Consider the following 7,213-nt stretch of genomic DNA (forward strand, 5'->3'; position numbering starts at 1 on the left):
AGCAGTTTAACTATCACAGTTACATTTGGGAATGACTGAGACAGATTTTCAAGGAAGCGGTAGTGTGGACATGGTAAGTAATTTGACCAGGAGAGAAGGGAGTTTCCAGGAGGGAACCACTGGATGAGCAAATGCAGGGTAGTAGGAAAGAACGGTGAAGGTGTGCTTGGGGGACACAGTTTGTTGCAAGGGAGCAGTGAGTTAAAGCTGGGAAGGGAGGTGGAAGGTGTGCCGTGGAGAGCCTTGCATGTCTGGGAGATGAGCTGGTACTTGAACCAGCAGACAGTAAGGATGCTTGGAGGTTTCTGAGCAAGGGAACAAGGGGTTCTCTTTCCACTTTAGGAAGAATAACCCAGTACCCACAAGAGGACTGTGTGAAGCAGGAAGTCTGGACCTAGGCCAGCTGACATAGTAAGTAACACTGTCACCTCCTCCCAAGAGACAGAGGATGAGGACCGAGAGAGGGCTTTGGTACCTGGGTCATTGGGAACCACAGAGAAGGCAGTTTCAGGAGTGTGGTCAGGCCAGTGTTGGGGACTGAGTGAGCGTGAGGATGTGGGGTTTCAGGCGGATGAGAACACAGGCCCCAAGTCCAAGCTCTCTACCACTTGCCCCAGCCCACCACTGCCCTTGGCTCCGCTGGGCGTCCCACTCCTCCTAACTTCCCCTGCCTCAGAGCTGAGTCCTTCTGGATTTTGCTCTTCCCTTCTGTTCCCCCAGCTTGACAGAGAATCTTAGCATCTGAAGAGACCTTAGATGGACAAGCAGAGGCTTGGGGAAGGGAAGGGACTAGACAAGACATGGCCAGGAATAGGCAGAGCCAGTAGTGAAACTCCATCTCCTCTGCCCTGTTCAGGGCCCTGACTAGACACGTCTCTACTGAGATGCCGTCCCTGACTGAGCCCTGTCATTCGGTTATCTCATAGCCTCGAGGTGGCATGTATTCAGTTTGCATTGCATATTCCATGGGTGATTTAAAACTCCTTTCGTGTGTCTTCCAGTGAGACCCTACGGAGGCCTAGTTCCTCGTCCTTGGCATCTCCTCTAGAACAAGTCCAGGACTCTTCATGAGGGGCTCCTGGGCCCTGGGGTTGAGGCCTTCTCTGCCTCTCAAGCTGGGGAGATTGCTGAGCACAGACCCTGCAGCCTCCAGCCTGATCCCCAAAGACAGTGCCCAGCGTGAGACCATGAAATTAGCAGGAGGCCCTGACGGAAGGCTTGAGCCATCCTTCTGCTCCTTGGAAGTCCCTCTAGGGACCCCTTCACCCTCCAGGGGAAGCCTAGCACTGCCCCCAGGCTGTACAGGCCTGGGATGAAGGAGTGTCCCTCCCGAGTACCCTTAGGGGCCCAGGACACATTTTATGTTAATTCTTCAGCTTGTGATTCCAGGATCATGTGAGTAGTGTAAAGTCAAACTATAAACGTGGGTTTGGGGAATTCCCTGGAGGTCTAGTGATTAGGACTCCGTGCCTTCACTGCCGAGGGCCCAGGTTCAATCCCTCGTTGGAGAACTAAGATCCCACAAGTCACGTGGTGCGTCCAAAAAAACCGAAAACCAAACAAACAAACCTGCGCTTGGATTATAAATTCTCAGGGAAATACCCACCTTCCTACTCTAACGCAGGCCGAGACATAACACATTTCCTTGTTTTTCTGTGCCAGAGGAGAGATTTTTCCTCATCTCTTCCACCGAGGGTGTAGTCCTTGGAGGGTCCTCCTCATCCTGTATCATTAGAACCTGGACCCAGCTACCCCTTGCCATCTCTTAACTCATCTCCCCACCCTGGGAATCTTTTTTTTTTCCCTAATATTTATTTGGCTGCGCCAGGTCTTAGTTGTGGCACACAGGATCTTCATTGCGGCATGCATGCTCCTTTAGTTGCAGCATGCAGGATCTAGTTCCCTGACCAGGGATCAAACCTGGGCCCCCTGCATTGGGAACGTGCAGTCTTAACCACTGGATCACCAGGGAAGTCCCCCTACCCTGGGAATCTTCCTCTGCTATTCTTCAACTTCGCCCTGAATGAATCTTAGTAAAGCGTGGTTCTGATCATGCCCAAGAACCTTCAGTGGCTCCCCATGGATTAGAAATGTAACACGTCATTAACTAAGTAGCATTTCAGGCCTCAATAGCAGGGCCTCAACCCACCTTCACAGTCTCATCTCCTGTTACTCCCAGCAGAGAGGCCACCAGGCAGGCAGAGCAGTAACTCAGGGGGCACCAGGGAAAAGTGCCTGCCACTTGTGGCTGGGCACTTGGGGCCACTTGCCTGGCAAAACGATGCCCCCTTCCCACCCTCTGTCACTCACATTCTCCTCAGACTTTGCCCACTTTATTCATAACATAGCAGGGATGGGGAAAATTGCTATTTTTAAAAAGCTGCCTGAAATGGTAAATTTTATGTTATGTATATTCAACGAGAAAAAAAAAAAAGCTGCCAGATTTCATTTCTTCTTGGTGGAAGACTACCTTATATATTTATTCAGTTATTTAACGTTTCAGTCACATTTACTTTTCGCTTTTAGTGTGCTCACAGAAAATTAGGGTACCTTAAACAGTTTAACAGCAATTTTCGTAAGCAAAGTTACATTCCATCTCTAAGTCAAATTGGTCAAAGCTCCAGTATTTACAAAACATGACAGACAAGATGCTACACAAAACCATTGCATCTGAAGATCTTTTCCTTTGTTCTCAAAGATCACTGGAAAAGAAAGCATGGTCTGCTGAAGACTACCTTTTCTGGGACAATATTCCTACTTGGCCTCCCATGGTGCCAAGCGAGTCTCAGGATGAATGGGGAGAGAGAAGCTGAGACCAAAAGGGCTAAATACTTTGCACCAGGAGATAAAGGGCGAGTCTTCTGGCTGGTTGTTTTGTTGTTGCTGTTGTTTGCTTTTGTTTGGTTATAGATGCTGTTCTGGTTCTTTCTCTGGAGGACCCAAGAAATGGGTGTGGGGCACAGTTTGGACACAGAAAAGAAAGGGCAGGGACGGAAGGGCTTCATCTGAGCAGGGAAGGCCCCACTAACGTGGCAGGGGCTGGAGGGGAGGCTGAGGGACCAGAGGGGCATGGCTGAGAAGCCTGAAGATGCCCCTCATTTGAGTTTGCTGGAAGGACATCAGTCTCCAGTTTGCATTGACTGAATCGCTATTTCCTCATGACTTACACAAGCTGTCAGCAAGCCTCGTTAGCACCACAACTAGCCTGGGGCTGGTGTTGCCTTGCGGGATGAAGGGACGGACAGAGGCTCTCTCTGGGTGGAGGCGATTGGGAGGATGGCAGCAGCCTGAAAAAGTGATTACAAGGCAGCCTGGAATGATCAGGAAGCAACCAGAGCTGCTGTGCTGATTACACGGAAACAAGACATGTGACTATGGTTTGGTTTCAGAGAGCCGGGTTTTGATTCCTGGGTGTACCTTACAAGCTGTGTGACCTTGAGCAATTTAACTCACCTCCTTGAGCCTCCATTTTACTCTTTGTTAAATGAGAAAAACAGTCCCTACCTCACAGGACTGTCATGGGGATTAAATGAGATACAGCAGTCCCCCCTCAACCGTGGTTTCATTTTCTGAGGTTTCAGTTACCCATGGTCAATCATGGTCTGAAAATATTAAATGGAAAATTCCAGAAATAAACAATTCATAAGTCGTAAATTGTGCACTGTTCTGAGTTGCATGATGAAATCTCGTGCGGTCCAGCTCCGTCCTGCCGGTGAATCATCCCTTTGTCCAGCGCATCCTGCCCGTTACTCACTCGGTAGCTGCCTCGGTTATCAGATTGACTGTCGAGGTGTCCTGGTGCTTGTGTTAAGTAACCCTTATTTTACCTAATAATGGCCCCAAAGCTCAAGAGTTGTGGCGCTGGCACTTCAGATATGCTGAAGAGAAGCCATAAAGTGCTTCTTTTAAGTGAAAGTTGAAAGTTCTAAACTTAAGGAAAGAAAAAAAAATCGTATATTGAGTTTGCTAAGACCTACAGTAAGAATGAATCTTCTGTCCATGAAATTGTGAAGAAGGAAAAAGGAATTTGTGCTACCTTATTTATTTATTTATTTATTTTATTTTTTTGCGGTACGCGGGCCTCTCACTGTTGTGGCCTCTCCCGTTGCGGAGCACAGGCTCCAGATGCGCAGGCTCAGCGGCCATGGCTCACGGGCCCAGCCGCTCCGCGGCATGTGGGATCCTCCCGGACCGGGGCACGAACCCATGTCCCCTGCATCAGAAGGAGGACTCTCAACCACTGTGCCACCAGGGAAGCCCATGTGCTGCTACCTTTTTAAAAATATTTATTTATTTATTTGGCTGAGTCGGGTGTTAGCTGCAGCACGTGGGATCTTCGTTGCTGCATGTGGCATGCGGGCTCTTTTAGTTGCGGCACGCTTGCGGGCTCTAGTTCCCTGACCAGGGATCATATCTGGCCCTCCTGCATTGGGAGCGTGGAGTCTTAACCACTGGACCACCAGGAAAGTCCCCAAATTTGTGCTACCTTTGCTGTTGCACCTCAAACCGCAAAAGTTGTGGTCACAATGCATGATAAGTGTTTAGTTAAGATGAAAAAAAGCATTAAATTTGTACAATAAGATATTTTGAGAGAGATAGACCACATTCACCTAACTTTTATTGCAAAATGTCATTATAATTGTTCTATTGTTAATTTTTTTTTGTTGGTTTGTGTTTTTGAATTTTATTTTGTTATTTTATACAGCAGGTTCTTCTTAGTCATCAATTTTATACACATCAGTGTATACCTGTCAATCCCAGTCTCCCAATTCATCACACCACCATCCCCTCCCCCCGCCCCCCCTGCCCCGCGGCTTTCCCCGCTTGGTGTCCATACGTTTGTTCTCTACATCTGTGTCTCAATTTCTGCCCTGCAAACCGGTTCATCTGTATCATTTTTCTAGGTTCCACATACATGCGTTAATGTTGTTAATTTTTTAAAAAATATATTTATTTATTTAATTTATTTTCCTTATATTTTTTGGCTGCGTCGGGTCTTAGTTGCGGCACACAGGATCTTTGTTGAGGCATGCGGGATCTTTTTTTCCTATGGCACGCAGTCTCTTTGCGGCGTGCTGCTTCCCTCTAGTTGCAGTGCTTGGGCTTCTCTCTAGTTGTGGTGTGCGGGTTTTCTCTCTCTAGTTGTGGCGCGCAGGCACCAGGGCGTGTGGGCTCTGTAGTTTGCGGCACGCGGGCTCTAGTTGAGGTGTGCGAGCTCAGTAGTTGTGGCGTGTGGGCTTAGTTGCCCTGCAGAGTGTGGGATCTTAGTTCCCTGACCAGGGATTGAACCTGCGTCCCTTGCATTGGAAGGTAGATTCTTTACCACTGGACCACCAGGGAAGTCCCTGTTGTTGTTAATTTCTTACTATGCCTAATTTGTTTACTTTTTTGTTTGTTTGTTTTGGCTGCAAGGGCTCTTTTTTGCGGGCTTCTCTCTAATTGCGGTGGGCGGGCTTCTCTAGTTATGGCCCGAGGGTTTCTCTGTAGTTGCGTCAGGCAGGTTCAGTTGCCCTGCGGCATGTGGGATCTAAGTTCCCTGACCTGGGATTGAATCTGCGTCCCCTGCACTGGAAGGCAGACTCTTAACCACTGGACCACCAGGGAAGTCCCACTATGCCTAATTCATAAATTAAACTTTATCATAAGTATGTATATATAGGAAAAAACATAGTATATATCTGGTTTGGTACTATCCTCAGTTTCAAGCATCCACTGGGGGTATTGGAACGTACCTCCCAAGGACAAGTGGGGACTGCTGTGCCGTATGTATAACGCGTGTCATGTAGACTTCAATTCAACCATATGAAATTGCTGTTTTGTGTTCAAATATGGTTGAGAGGTAAATTCATATGGTTTGACATAATAAGGACCCAACAAACACAGGACATTATTTTTATTGTTGTTGGTATTGTTATTATTATTAAGTACTTCCTCTACAGAAATATTGGCAAGAAGACTGGAGTTCTTGCAGTTGTTCAGGAGAGACGGAACAATTTGGATGTGATATTAAAGGGAAGGGGAGGGCTTCCCTGCTGGCACAGTGGTTAAGAGTCCACCTGCCAATGCAGGGGACACGGGTTCGAGCCCTGATCCTGGAAGATCCCACATGCCACGGAGCAGCTAAGCCCGTGCACCACAACTACTGAGCCTGCACTCTAGAGCCCGTGAGCCACAACTACTGAGCCCACGCGCCTACAGCCCCCGCTCCGCAGCAAGAGAAGCCACCACAATGAGAAACCTGCGCACCGCAATGAAGAGTAGCTCCTGCTCACTGCAACTAGAGAAAGCCCGCGCGCAGCAACCAAGACCCAACGCAGCCAGAAATAAATAAATAAAATATATTAAAAAAAAAAAAGTGAAGGGGAGCCAGGCATATCAGAAAATGGGACTCTCAGGTGACAACTGTTACCATCTTGATAACAATTTCTCTCGCTTGGACCATTCACTAAATGTACCTTGGCCTTTAGGTTCTTCTAACCTGTGTTTCCCTTTCAAATCCCCAGCCCCTCTGCAGATTCTACCTGGACGATAATCTGACGAGGGGGCTAGTGGAAGCAGGTGAGGAAGCGTCTGGGCTGCAGAGAGGAACCAGGGCGGGGTCCGGGTGGGGTCTCCAGGAGACAGGTGGGAGAGGCCTGGCTTCCTCTGGCCGCAGCTCTCCCTGACAGCAGGGCTGGTGGGCGTAAAGGGCTGGGGGCTTCAGGAGGGCACTGGAGGCTGCAGAGAGAGGAGGCCTTTTCCGGGATGCAGGCAAAGGACCAGGAGCCAGCCCTCTGGAGAGAGCAGCACGGTCGGGTCCCTCTCACTCTCACTGTGGAAAGAGAGAAGGGAGAGATGGGCAACTTGCGAGGCTCCTTGGGAGCTCTGTGTTCATTTTCGCAGACAACTGAAGAGCAAGATGAGTCTTGTTTCCAAGTGCAGTGGAGGAAGGGCACCCAGCCTACATCCTCCCAGCCCCTCTCCATGTCCCCTACTGGTGTCTCGGCCACTTCAGCAGGACTGGCAGCTGGAGTTGTATTGATTTCTAAGAAAAGGAAAATAGCTTTGTTGGATTTTTTCTGCTTATTATAAAAGATTTAGACAGCTGCATAAAGATTATCTATCTATCTATCTATCATCTATCTATCTATCATCATTTATCTATAAAGTAAACAAGATCATGGCATCATTCCATCATCCAGATATAGGCCCCGTTAGCATTTTGGTGGCAAGA

This window comes from Delphinus delphis, chromosome 1 (assembly GCF_949987515.2).
Source record: "Delphinus delphis chromosome 1, mDelDel1.2, whole genome shotgun sequence".
NCBI classification, from domain to species: domain Eukaryota; kingdom Metazoa; phylum Chordata; class Mammalia; order Artiodactyla; family Delphinidae; genus Delphinus; species Delphinus delphis.